This window comes from Bacillus rossius, chromosome 7 (assembly GCF_032445375.1).
Source record: "Bacillus rossius redtenbacheri isolate Brsri chromosome 7, Brsri_v3, whole genome shotgun sequence".
NCBI classification, from domain to species: Eukaryota; Metazoa; Arthropoda; class Insecta; order Phasmatodea; family Bacillidae; genus Bacillus; species Bacillus rossius.
Window position 1 is genome coordinate 65781595 of NC_086335.1, and position 14671 is coordinate 65796265.

The window sequence follows — 14671 nt, forward strand, 5'->3', positions numbered from 1 at the left end:
CAAATGGCATACAATGAGGTTGAATTTAAAGGATAAGAAATATTAATTACATTTTAAAAACACATATGCTCCAAGATCATAGCATGGATATGATTTACATTATTATGGAATAAAAATACAACAAAGTAATTATACAAAACTCGATACTTTTTGTACTTGAAATTTTTTAAAATGTTTTTGAAAAACAAATAAACATGGTACCACCACAGTAAATTACTTGACTTATATTAGTCGATTGAAGAAACCTAAAGGGAAGAGTTCAGTTTTGCCGAGCTAATCCGTAATGGCCCGCCTTCGTCTGTGTGATATTGTAGAACCTGATCCCTGAGATTTGACTTCATTTATGTGATCTATCTCCGTTCCTGTCGTTGTAGAAAGGGACATATTATTTACTGTCCTTGTTTGTTATAAATATAGTTCGTTCAAGCCTAAGACTAGCATATAATTGAATGGAGCGTTTTGAAGTTAATTTTAATTGTCTGCTTATAAACATTTACCTTTTGAAGTCATTGGTAATTTAAATTAAGTTATGGTTTTGGCAACTTCAATAATTCTGTTAAAATACAATATGTTAAATTCTGGTTGGTTCTTTAGGTGTTATCTATGCCTTTAAGTAGGCAATTTTTTTTTTAATAATAACGATTTTAAGTAACATTAATGGTGTGAAACCTTTTGAAACCAATATGGCTTCTTTTGCTTCCTATATTTGCCCTTAAATTTTTCTTGTATTAAAAAAGCAGCATATTCTTATATTGAGTTATGAATTGTCAGGAGATGAACGTTGTTTTAATTACTTTTAAATCTCACTATTGCAATTTGTTCCGCTCATAACATTTCGAAAGTGGTGTTCGATAACGTCTATGAACTAAATTTTTTAAAAATAATATTCCATAAACATAATTTTTTAAATTGTCTTTACAGTACATTCACTACACTTCAGCCAATGTTTTGGGCGTAAATTCAACATGGCGCAACAATCAGCTGTAAAAAAAAAGCTTTCACACGCTGGTATTTGCGCTATCTATCCATTTTTAAAACAACTAAACTATCAGACTCGATTGTATCGATTCATATACACAATCGATTTTTCTGCTCGTGTTGTCCAGCCAAGATGTTGGTTTGTCGCAAAATTGTTCGATTTTTATTTTAAACTTGCTATTCGCTGCTCTGAGGGTCATTGATATATTTTTCTCCTATGTGCTTTCAGTGACCAATTAATGTGGTTTTTTTTTTTTAATGTGCGAGTGAGTGTCAAATGACTATGAATTTACTACATTGAATACACCCTCCCTCCTTCTTCCCCTTTTCTTCTTTATTTCTTGGAAACTTGTCTCATCCCAGAATGCATCAGTTTGTTTTTGGCTGTTAAACGAGAAACACATGTGGGTGTGGTGTCTCAGTTGACCACCACCTCTCGTCAGCACGCGTAAAATTATTTAAAAATTAATATATTTGGATTGTGAAAGGTTAGTAAACTAAACAATCACCATGCATGCAATATTTTTTTGATGTTCTTTATTATGTTTTGTATGTTTGGATTTGTTTACATCTAGCTGCAGCGTTAACACCTTTGTGTCAAAGGTAAGTACCATGTGCAAAAATTATTTGTTGTGATTTGTTGAGACCATCGAACATTTTCATTTTACCGTAGTAATAATAATGCAGTGCCGAATACGCACTTTTCAGATGTTTTAAGATGTTCTCTAAATAATGATAAATTAATAAAATAAAACAATAGCAAACAGGATAAACTTTACTTGTCGTGTGAAATGATTAAATTGTATTTTTTTATTTACTGCATTTTAATTGATGGATTCATTGTTGTTCTTTCCCGTGATAGAACTATGAAAATAAATTTAATGTCTGGTTTCACTAGTCAAGGGTTGCCATTTTTCTTGTTTTGTGGAATATTAAATTATACATTGAAGAAAAGGTATTATTTGCAAATTATCGTACTAGCACGCCTTAAGAACTATTAGTAGAGAGTAAACCTCTTGCCATGAAGATTTCTCACATTTAGTTTACAAAAAAATATCATTTACAAGAAATATACAGGTTTCACTGACTTCGGTTTACGTAAATACAGTACGTACGTACTCACATCGTATACAGTATCTTCTGTGGTACCACTATCACAAAATCTTTGCTGGTTGTGAAGGATTAAAAATGTTTTCCTAATTTTGTGTGCTTATGTGTCAAGTATTGGAATTGTTTTCCAACACGCGGTTTCTAACTGCAGTCGTGCATGAGAGTTTGTAAAGGATGTAGTGTGCAAATTTTATTAATTTATCAATTCAATTTTTTTTTTGTGTAATCATGTAGTTGGCCTATAATTAGACAGTGGTTATAGCAGATTTTGTAGTTCGTAAAAGCTGTGGTATAATGCTGTTCATGAGACTTAACGTAAAAATCTAAATTACTATTTAGACTGCAAATACTAGTCAATCAGTACTAATTACATACTACGAAAAATATTTCATACGAAACTGTAGTTATTTATAATGATATTATGTATTGCAAGGTTCGTAAAAAGATTTATGAACGAGAAAATTAAGACCGTATTTTTTTATTCATTACGAACATTACTATAACTTCCACTATTGTTCGTCTTGCGAAGTCTGCAGTTTTAGTTATTTATATAATATTTTGAATTTTTGATGTTTCGAACCACGTACCTCCTCCCCCCCCCCCCCCCCCCCCCCTTCTCCATTACACTTTCTAGGTATGGGGGTGTGCGACATAAAAACCGTAGCATTCTCTTTGCTGTAGTGTGAACTCTGTCTCCGCTTATGCCCATTGGTCGAGGAAGCCGCATAGGCGTGTAGGCTGTGACCGAATTCGTCTGAAATGATTATAAGACTTGGGGGGGGGGGGGGGTCCCCAGTTTCAAGGGGCTGTAGGGCTTCTCCGTGATTTTTTTTTTGGTCACAACATGCACACTGAGCTGTTCGATTTTGATAAATACAGAAAGTTATGTATCATACTTTGGTCAGAATTGCGACTTACAACCTTCGACAAAAGAATATGTCCGTAAACAAAATATGTGTACGTCTTGCGTTCTTAGAAATAAACAAACGTCATAATTAAAAAAATAAACTACTTGGTCTTACATTTGATATAATACTCCAGTAATTAAAACACTGCAAAATCATCTGCATTTAGTATTATACTAATAATCATGAAATTACATAAAATAGTCTTAAATATGTTTATGACAAAGGTTTATACACATTCATGTACATGAGGCAATCGTACCTAAGAAATCACTTTAAAAAAATAGTAGTATTGTAATAGATTCGTGTGTTAGTAAACAAGTATAAAATTTCGTATTTTAATCTAAACGTTGTGGCTGGGATTAAATTATTTTGTTGAAAATATTAGTATAATTGGTGTAGCTGGCCAATATTTAGGGGCATGTATATTTCGCGAAAAGATTTCGAGACAAGTAAAATAAAATACACCGTAGCGTCGTTTGTGTTTCGTGATTGGGTGAGTTTCTTTTAGGTGCATGGCGATTTCTACACCAATCACAATAATTCAGTGCGGAGGTAAACTGGAAGAAACTGCTGGCGTGGGCATACCTTCTTGCAACTGGACTATTCGCGACTGTTTAGCGAAAAAAAAAAAAAAAAAAAAATTGCATGGTCCTGCACACGGACTCGAACGCCATTGGCTCGAGGACTTGAAGCGCGGTGGTATAACTTGCCGTACAAACTTTTATTCGTGTGGCGACCTGACGGTAAGATACACTGCAAAGAGGAGGTGTTTCTATCCAGTCAGTGTTGAGCCCTACATTTTGAAGTGCCCTGGGCTATTTACGTCTATGGATGCCCTTCCATGAAAAATTAACTCTTCCAAACAAAATTTTAAGCTAATCTAGAACTTAAATTTCGACGATGGTTTCCCTCACGTAGCTTAAGAAATTTTGATATTATTTCCTGATAAATTATCCCTGGTCAGTTTTATAAATGCATACAATAAGTTTCCAATAGAATAGTGTAATTTATTATACATGGCAATAATATTTTTAAGTTTTCTAATACATATATTATGAATTGAAATTGGTATTGACCAGCATTTTAATTAACATGCTAATAAAATTTTAATTGTCTTTTCCCATTGTCAATATATTAAATAGGAAACTAGACAAACAAGTAAAATAAAAAGAGGCAAATACTGGGAATGTTCCTTACTGTAGGCCGTAGGCGATTTATTCCGTCTATCGTTCAATTGAGTTGTTGGTTGTTGCCCTTTGTAACGAACTCGCTGTACACGAGACGTAAAGCCCAATAAAAAAAATTAAAAAAACTAAGCGTGAATCTTTCAGTACTCTGACATGGGTAAAGAACAAATTCATTGGATTACTCGTGTTGAAAATAATCTTTTAGTTATAAGTAGTGGAAAAATTCGCGGTTTGAATAACCTTCAGAATAAGCTACACAGTCCTCTGTATACTCGGGCAAATATCACCTTTTCATTGGCTGCTGACTTGTGAGACGTCTCAAGTGGGCTGTGCGTAATTCGGCAATTTATCGATTTAGGGTTTCTCTTTGGCTCACAGTTCTCTAGATAAAATTTGGGCCAACCATAAAAGTGGTACAAAGCTATACTTATTTTTATTTTAGCATATCGCTAAATTAATCCGCGAATTTTTCCGATCGACTTATAATACGAAACTCGGATTCTAAATATAACATAGAATTTATTAAAAATAAAATATTAATCTGAATAATTTTAAAAGACATACTATAACACTAAGTATGCGTTTATTTATTTGTTTTTGCTTAAACGACTGGAATCTGCCTGTAAATACTTCCTACAAACCAACCTTAGTCTCATTGAGCTGATTTAGACTGAGATTTAACAGTAAAAATTATATCACAAAATTATTTTATTTTTTCATGGCGTCGAATATATCTAGGCTAACAATTTGTTTTATATATACAATAGGTTGAACGCAGCGCTATCTCTACATTTGAAATTTTAACTAAGGGTTTTAATGCCAGGATTCTAACGTATTTTATGATTATGAATTATAACATACAGTATTAAAGGATATTTGTACTATTATGAAGTTTTATTTTTTAATACCTATGTGCGGTGTAAATTCTGTGATGTTCACGAAAGCAATAGATAGGGATGAATCATGCGTGTCCGCCATCTTTTCGAGATTTCTGTGACACTTCAACAATAGGTGGCAGCACCGTTGGTCACACATTTCCGTTCCCTGCGACTTCCGTTCCATTCACGAAATTACTCCTGCCAAACGCTGTATACCGTTAGCTAAGCTGTTACACATCACCAAAACCACTAGTACGCACGATTTCATTTTGTGAAAAAGAAAAAAAAAAGTGGGTGTGGGTTGGTGATGAACAGCTTTTCCCATTGTTAGCTCTCAGTTCCTTTCCTTTTTGTTTGTGGGAATGTTAGAATGTTAGGATATCAGGACGGCAGATATGGTCCCCCATAAACTCCCACCTTCCCCCCCCCCTACCTTAGAATCTGCGTACGCCTTTGATTCCAAGAAGACGAGTTTCTAACAATAGCGCTGTCGTGTGTGAAGATATCAGCGCGAGCGACTTCACATCAGTCCCGCTTGCGCCGAAGCAATCGTCACGTGTTTTATCGTGCGTGGCGTGTATCGAGCAGTCTGCCCCCCTCCCCGACGCTGCCAGACTCACCTCGGGGACTCACGCACGGCCAGCCCCTGACTAACCTCGCCTGACGTGTCGCGCGGTGAGTCATCGCTTCCCGTCGCGTCGCGTCGCGTCACGACGTTCTGTCGCGGAGGAGCAGGCGAGTGTGTCCTTGGGGAAAGGGTTACAAGGTAAATTGATTTTTGGAATGAAACCTGTAGGATAAGTCGAAGTGGTGACTCACAGAACATAACGAAAAGTGCAACGCTCAGGTCTGGGGCTTCGATAGTGGGAATGGGGATGGGTTTTTTTTTTTTGAAATGCATAAATTAAATTCAGAAAATATTTGCTACATAATGAAACAAAGTTACAGAAACACAATTTCCTAAATGCACTTTTTTTTTTCGCACACGTCATTCAATCAACATTATTTTTGTTATTTCACTTTTGTAACCTCTGTTAATCGCCCATTTTAAAGATTCGTTGTGGCGGAAACGGATGTCATTCCCTTGTTCTCTGCACACGGTTTTGATTGGCTGATCGCATCCAACGTCCAAGATATTTTTAAAAAACCCGGTCCTGCGTGCAAAATATTTGCTGGAAAACACGTGTCATTCAACTTGTCGAACCAGCACGGCTGCGCTGGCGAGGTTATCGGTGACCTGACGACCCTACGACTGTATTCGACGCGAGGCATTGTAAGGTGCTGGAAGCGGGGCCTCCAGACAGATGCTGGACCCTCGTGGGTCGCGACACAGAACAAGGAGGGAAATAAAGAAGTGCGACTCTTACAGTGGAAACTGAAACCATAATACGTTTTTTTGGTTATATTAAGTTATCTCCTTGGCGGCGTAAAACTTTTTATTTTTTTGTTTGTTTGCATGAACCTCCAAACAAGTGCTCTAATGAGTACAGTCCGAAGGTCCTTTGCAGGTTGCTTTGGAGTACCTGATCCAAGGGACCTTTACCTCCTGCCTATGTAAAACTAATTTAATCGATGCGAAAATATTTAATGCTGTTTTGTAATAAACCGTCATGTAATAAATAAAGGAGTAGGAGGTGCAAGAACTCATTGTACGAGGGTTATTTTTTTTTCAACCTCCGATCGGCTGTAATAAAAAAACGGGAATGAATTGGGAAATTATTTTAATGTCAAAAGAAACGTACATCTTTACTCTATTTTTCCACATAATCACCGTGCAGATTGAGGCATTTGTCGTACCGATGCACCAGCTTTCCAATACCTTTGCATAAAATTATGCCTCCTGCCTATTCAGCCACGTTTTAACAGTGCCCTGCAGTGTGATTACAGTTTAATTTCTCCATGGCATGCCCATTAATCGATACCCTAATCGCTCGTACACGAATCGACACGTCTCGTAGTGTTTACCCCCTTCCACCAACCATGTGGAGCGGCCAACTCACACCTCAGTTGAAGATGGGAAGTGTTTGATCACCCTCCTTACAGTCCGGATTTGGCACCGAGTGACTATCACCTTTTCCCCACGTTGAAAAAGTGGCTTGGAGGACGACGCTTCAACACCAATGATGAACTGCAGAGCACTGTTTAAACGTGGCTGAATAGGCAGGAGGCATCATTTTATGCAGAGGGTATTGGAAAGCTGGTGCATCGGTACGACAAATGCCTCAATCTGCACGGTGATTATGTGGAAAAATAGAGTAAAGATGTACGTTTCTTTTGACATTAAAATAATTTCCCAATTCATTCCAGTTTTTTTATTACAGCCGATCGGAGGTTGAAAAAAAAAGTAACCCTCGTATTACACACCACAAAATTAGTGGCTACCTAAATAGAGTGAATTTTCACTTGGTTTGTTTGCCTGACAATAGCTTATACATTACTTCTAATAAATTAATGTAGTTATGTCAGCAGTATATTATGAAAACTACTATCTAGCGGACGGGCCCATAACTACTTCAAAAAACTAGGTCTCAGTCTCGGTAATTAGAGTTTCTCCCTCGTGGGTCGCGACACAGAACAAGGAGCTTGAGCTATCCCAGGGCGGGGCCGTCCTTGTCCGGCTCGACGGGCCGTGGGCTTCAGGGCCACCAGGAGTCCCTGGACGAGTTCCAGAGGCCGGCGGCGCGCCCTCGCGTCACCTGCTGTCGCTTCCCGAGTAGGGGCACGTACGTGTGGTGTTTCGAGACTAGTTGAGAGTTAAAAAAAAAAAGGGGGGGGGGGGGGGTTTGTCTAAAGTCGGTTTACGGACAATAATTTTACGTGATAACGCCATACAAAAACATTGACGAAATATTGCATACTTTTTAATTTTCAAATATTATTTACAGTTTTTGCAAATTTAATTTAAATAAATTATTTAAATATAATCACGAACAATTAGTTAAAAAGCCCGCCTTAACCTGTGTGATGTTATAGAAGATTTTCTCGCACGGTGGTTGACCGATTTTTGCACGCTCGGCTCGGGCGGAACGTGACAATTTTTTCGTGCGTGCAGCCGGCTTTCATCGATTTATAAGACGTTATCACGTCAAAACTGTTGTAGCTTCGTCTTGTGTTTCTTTCAGGTACACGTCTACTGTTAGAACACCAATCGCAGTGGTTAAGCGCGGAAGCGAACGCGTCCTGAACGGACTGGTCAAATTGGGCAAGGATTTTGTGATATATCAGGATTTGAGGATTTGATGAGCTCGTCGCTGATTATGATTACTTGGTATAACTGGCTCCACATTTTAATATAAAACACTTTGCGAGAGCTAATAAGTGCTCAGATTAACTTAGATGAACTCTAGTCTGTCTCTTCCTTTCTTCACAAACACGTCTGCATGGCGAGCGAATACCGGGTGAAGCTGCTTTTATTTTCTTTCTGATGATCTGCGCCAGGAGCCGGACGCACAAACGCTTTGGTTATGCGTAGTAAACAGTTTTAAAGGATTGCTTTTCGTGGAAGTGACTGTTCAGCGACGGAAATTTTCATCCGTGCTTGCTTATCATCATGAAATGGTCGAGCAATATTTCCGCAAAGTTTTGGGCGCTGCAGTTTGGCGATGATGAGGTAAAAAAAAAAGTGCTCGTGTTCTTACGTACGTGCGTTAGAAGTTATACTTGGCGTGATAATAAACTGACTTTAATTTTGCGTGCAAATAATTAATATAAATAAAATAAAAAGTAAGTAGAGTGATATTATTAATAAGGTTGGTAAAGGAAGAATTAAATTAAATTTTAAAAATTATTAAAGGTAAATATGTAGTGTACGGATTAGCGTCAAAAAAATTTCAAAAATCTGAAATAACTTTTATTATATGCTCTTTTACGTCCTCTTTTCAAAACAGCCTGCGGAGATAAGAAATTCCAATTACTTTTGGAGATATAGCCGTTTTTATTTTGCAATACAAGACCTATGTAATTATTCCAAAGCCGCCATTTTATATTTTACCGTGTGTGCGTGAATGCCTAAATAACAGAAATTTTCCATTAGGTAAGGTTAGTTACATTATAAATACTTCAAAATAAACGGAAATTAAAAATAATAAATAATTTTACTTGTATAGTTTTAAGTATTTATAATGTAACTGACCTGACCTAACAAAACGGGACAAAGGTAGATTAGGTCAGGTCAGCTACATTATAAATACTTTGAAACTGAACGGACATTAAAAATAATAAAATTAATTTTAATGTTTGTTTGGTTTTAAAGTATTTATAATGTAGCTGACCTAACCTTACAAACCGGAACAAAGGATTAACAGTAGGAACGAACGTAATTTTTTAAAGCATAAAAATTTGAAACGTTAAAAACTCACCTAAGTTGGAGGCGGCCTATTGGTTCATTTGAATATTGGCCTATCACGAACTATCACGTGACAACATTATCCAATAAAAAAAAACAATTGATACTCGTAAACAAAAAACAATGATGGAAGCCGTGTGAATGTGCAGTTATAGTGATTAAAATTTAAAAATTCTATATTTCCAAAAGTAATTGGAATTGCTTATCTCCGCAGGCGGTTATGAAAAGAGGACGTAAAAGAGCATACAATGAAAGTTATTTCAGATTTTTATAAAAAAATTTTACGATAATTAAAATTTAAAAATTCTATATCTCCAAAAGTAATTGGAATTTCTTATCTCCGCAGGCGGTTATGAAAAGAGGACGTAAAAGAGCATATAATGAAAGTTATTTCAGATTTGTACGATTTTTTTGGCGTTTATCCGTACACTACATATTTACCTTATTAAATACTCAGTATTCAATATTAATATAAACATGTGTATAAAATTAATTAGGTATTTAATTTATTAAAATAATCGAGATAAATATTAATTAATAATCAAAAACAACGAATATGCTAAATGTTTATTCTAATGTATTAATTGTATTTATTTATCAAATAGTTTATAATTTATAATGCAAATAAAATGTACAAATGGGAACATAACCTCATTTATACAAATACACTTGAAAATACATTGGCAATAGTTTATAAACAATTTCTATCACTAATATTTACAATAAACAAATGTTTTTAATGATATGGACCAGTATTCAATATCAGTCTCGAAAGTATAAGATTTTAAAGCACATATAATTTTCATTTGTATGTAGCCATTTTTTTTCATCCTGTAAAAATTTAGTTGCATCGTAAAAATTCACTGTCATAATTTTTTTATCATGACGCGCCTGAAGAAGTGTAACTTCAAAAGGTGGCTTCGACTGCTTGACAGCGTGCCGTCTCCTGGTAGCTGCTACCTCCGTGACTACACACTCGATGATAGCTCGTAAGGGGGACGCACCACAACGCCGAAATGCCAAATTGACCACTACGCCGACAGCTAGAAAACTGCTGTGTACCACAACGCAGAATCACCACAAGGCCGAAATACACTAACGCCGAAAAATGTCATTGCAGGACTGCCACAAAGGTTAGGTTAGGTAAGGTAAGGTTAGGTTTGATTGTGGTATTTCGGCGTTAAGGTACATTTAAGAAACGCACACAAATTCACACAGTTGATATTTCGGCGTTGTGTTACACAGCAGTTTTCTAGCTGTCGGCGTAGTGGTCAATTTTGACTTTCGGCGTTATGGTATTTCGGCGTTGTGGTAACGACCCGCTTGTAAGGACTCCCTGTACTCCTTGTGGTCGCGGTCGGGGGGGCACAATTCTCACGGAGCGGGCCCATTAGCGGCGAGTGGCGCGGCGCTCGCTGGAGGAAAGTCTCCCCGGGCCTCCATTGTTTCCCCCCTCGTGTGTTCTCACGACCTCTCATCGCGGCCGGCGCCCGGGACTGCGCCCCCCGAGGCGGCCTCGCGACAATCCCAGTTTCTCTCACCTGATCTATATCGGTGTTGTTTGCTGTTTCATGCCGTGTTCCTGTACGTGTTGTGAACTGTGTCCGTAGAAGAATGTTCCAGTGCTATAACAGTTTAATTCAGACTATTTAAAACAAATTATTAGAGACCTGTAAAATTCGCGATTTCAAATCCCTAAAGGATAGACTCCATGATCCTCTACGCACTCGTGCAAATTACATCTGCTGATTGGTTACCGACTCGTAACACCTGTTGACTGGAATGATCGTGATTCGCTAATTCTTCTGTTAAAGATTTTTCATTGGCCCAGAGTCCTTCAGATAAACTGTGGCCCAATCACTGAGCAAAATAATGTCAAATATATTTGGACTATATCCTATCGCGAAATGAATCCGCGTATTTTACAGGTCTCTACAAATTATACATCTAATTGAAGGTAAACTAACCTTATTTTTTTTTTACAAATGTTCTATGTTTGCACCTTTAGCTATATTTCACTCATCCATCCTAAAGTCCAATTCTTCTAAAAATTTAGCTAACGACGCGATCTCTTATAAAGCCCACAAAGGATAAAAAAAATAATAATCGCATGTCGTTAGTGTCAGGTGAACGTGGAGGCCAGCGAAAAAAAAGCTTTGTCGTCTCGACCATTAAGACCAATCCAACGGTTCAGGGACTACGATGTTCAATCACTCTCGGACAAAAAGATTCCAATGGCGAGGTGCTCCATCCTGTTGCCAAATAAAGTTTTACAGGTCCACCCTCTACAAATTGGGAAAAAGCCATTCTTTCAACATAGGTGGCGCAACAAGCGAGAAAACAACAAAGTTGCTCTTTAATTGTGACCTTGAACCAACACTCTACAACGCTCACAGTCGATACTGTTGAAATTTATGACGGGGACTTTCTTTTTTGGTCAGACATATCCTCCGAAAATTTCAGGGTCGTGATTGAATCGTTTGGACGTGAGTTTTCAAACCTGCAAAGTTGTGCAAAACATCTGGACGGACAAACACAAACTCCACAGGTCTGTATTCTCGTGAAGCCAAACTATAGATATAGTTCACTCCATCCGTGTGTCATAAGTTTGAGCTTGCCAAACTCTTGGCGGACAGACGGATTAAATTTTTCGGAGGGCATCCGATTGGCTACAGGTCACGTGATTGACGGACGGACGTTGGTGATTGGCTGTTTTAATTCAAGCCTTACCGTTTCCGACCAATCACAGTATTGTGTTTGCACAGGGCTTGATTTAGAGGTCTGGAGGCCTCGGGGCAACAGAGGAGCGGAGGCCCCCTGACCCCAAATTATTTTCCAAATAAAACGAACAATTTTTTTAAGTCGAGTTTTCCAATAAATAATTTATTGTGAAATCAAGTAGATTCTCTTAGTATTTAAAAAACATACATAAATATAATCGGAGACAAGAATTATATGAAATTAAATTTTAGTGTTAATGAATATTTCTGTCAATATTTAACAATAATATAATCATGTATGTACAAAGTACTGTAGGTAAAGGTAAAACAGCGAAAAAAGAATATCAAAGGAAAAGATGTTTACTAGTTTTTACTTGTCGGAATTAGAAAGATTTTTTTTTTCCGAAGTGTCTATTGTGGGGGCTTTCGCCCCGGTTGCCCTCCCCTAAATCCGGCCCTGAGTTTGCACCACACACAGCCCCGCGTCGTTGAACCTATATCATTAACATGACATAAACTTGCTGGTATCTTCGTCGCAGTTTCAAACCAGATGCCGTGTCTAACGGACAGCAGTCCGACGCCTAGGACTGACTGTTCTCGGACAGTTGGCACCACAAGCGCCGCAACTGCTGTGGTTACATCACAGTTAGCGGCACTCCGGGCGGTATTGTCCTAACAAGTAACTGTCCGAGCAGCCGTTCGTGTAGTCCCTGTTTCGTCGACGGAGATCAAGAAATGGCGTATAGCGCATCGTTCATTCGGACCATTCAACTTTCTCGGATTATTGAGTTAAAATCGAAACTTCCGATTTTGTCGCATCGTTTTTTTTTTTAAAGGGATGAAGTTGCATGTTAAAGGGAATTTTCATGCGATCAATTTTTAATTCCACCACATTGAATTATTATTCGAATTCAGTCACTTAAATGGAACATCGCGTCAGTAAAACGTCATAACCGCGGCCATTTTGTCGTTCAAGGGCTTAGGATGCTTTATTATTAATCGACCCCTTAAAATTACATTAAATATGCAAAACGTTTGTCCAAAAAAAAGTTTTAAATTCGTATAATATATGGCAACAGCGCATGCTAAAACAAGGACAAAGATAACGGCAGTCGGCGTGGGTTAGAAAGAGAGAGAAAGCGCAGATTTACTTCCACACTGAAATGTAAGAGTGGAACGCTCTATGGTGAAATACAAGCTACTTTTAACTGGATGGAAAAAAAAAAATGTTGAAAATTCTACTCAGCTTATCTATTATCTCAGTTTTCCCACCATTAAATTGTCTAAAGACGTAACGGTTTACTGGTGACAAAACACAAGCAAGAAGTTGTGGGCAGTCGCACTGAAACTATGCACGTGTGTATACAGCCAGGTACAAAGACACCGTGGACAGACTCTAACTGTGGCATAGGCATGCTGTGACGTAACGTGTTTAATCAGCGTAGATAAGGGAAATTGAGCGTGAATATGCGGTGACGCGTGGATAAATCGTGTCGGCGCTACGAATTTTTTTTTCTCCTCTAACCTAACAAAAACTAAGTGTATTTGAAGGAGTGGTCCAGGTAGGGAGGAACCTAGGTGAGTTTCAGGCCGAAGCCTAGACGCCTAGTCGTGCAGATTTTAGCTATGCAGGGAGAGAGGGTCCCCATGCATCGTGTGCCATTTTTTTCATCCTGTAAAAATTTCGTTGCATCGTAAAAATTCACTGTCATCATTTTTTTTTCATGACGGGCCTGAAGAAGTGTGACTTCAAAAGGTGGCTTCGACTACTTGACAGCGTGCCGTCTCCTGGTAGCTGCTACCTCCGTGACTACACACTCGATGATAGCTCGTAAGGGGGACGCACCACAACGCCGAAATGCCAAATTGACCACAACGCCGACAGCTAGAAAACTGCTGTGTACCACAACGCAGAATCACCACAACGCCGAAATACACTAACGTCGAAAAATGTCATTGCAGGAATGCCACAAAGGTTAGGTTAGGTTAGACTAGGTTAGGTTAGGTAAGGTTTGATTGTGGTATTTCGGCGTTGTGGTACACAGCAGTTTTCTAGCTGTCGGCGTTGTGGTCAATTTTGACATTCGGCGTTGTGGTCAATTTTGACATTCGGCGTTGTGGTCAATTTTGACATTCGGCGTTATGGTATTTCGGTATGGTATTTAGATAGGGGATTGGCCAGCCATGAGCAACTCGCCTATATAAAAAAAAATTGGTTGTCTGTAAAGTCGGTTTACGGACGATAGTTTAACGTGACAACGTCATAACAAAACATTAATGAAATGATTGCATACATTTAAGATACTTAACTCACCGATGATGTGAAGGAAAATGGCTTACCCAACACCAAGATGCAGTCAAAAATAATATATTTGCGCCACGGACTCTGCAGCAATGCTAGGAGTAACGGGTTAGCAAAGAGCAATGAAAATGTTACATTGAAATGCATGAAAACAGAATTACGCCACGGACTCGGTCGCAATGGTAGGAGGTTCAGGTTAGCAAAGAGCAATATAAAATGAGCGTAACGGGACACTTTTTCTTG

At 38.0% G+C, this 14671-nt stretch overlaps 1 protein-coding gene across 3 annotated transcripts in view; it reads left to right on the forward strand.

The window, feature by feature from the left end:
- Positions 1–1129: 1129 nt before the first annotated feature.
- Positions 1130–14671, forward strand: part of LOC134534236 (shootin-1) — a 45415-nt gene continuing 31873 nt past the window's right edge. Inside the window, exon 1 of one of the 3 annotated variants that reach the window (XM_063372520.1) lies at positions 1130–1466. The gene's annotated coding sequence lies outside the window, so the exon portion shown is untranslated. Of the gene's footprint in view, positions 1467–5609; positions 5828–14671 lie in introns of those variants that run through there. The other 2 variants (XM_063372517.1, XM_063372519.1) reach the window with 2 other exon arrangements.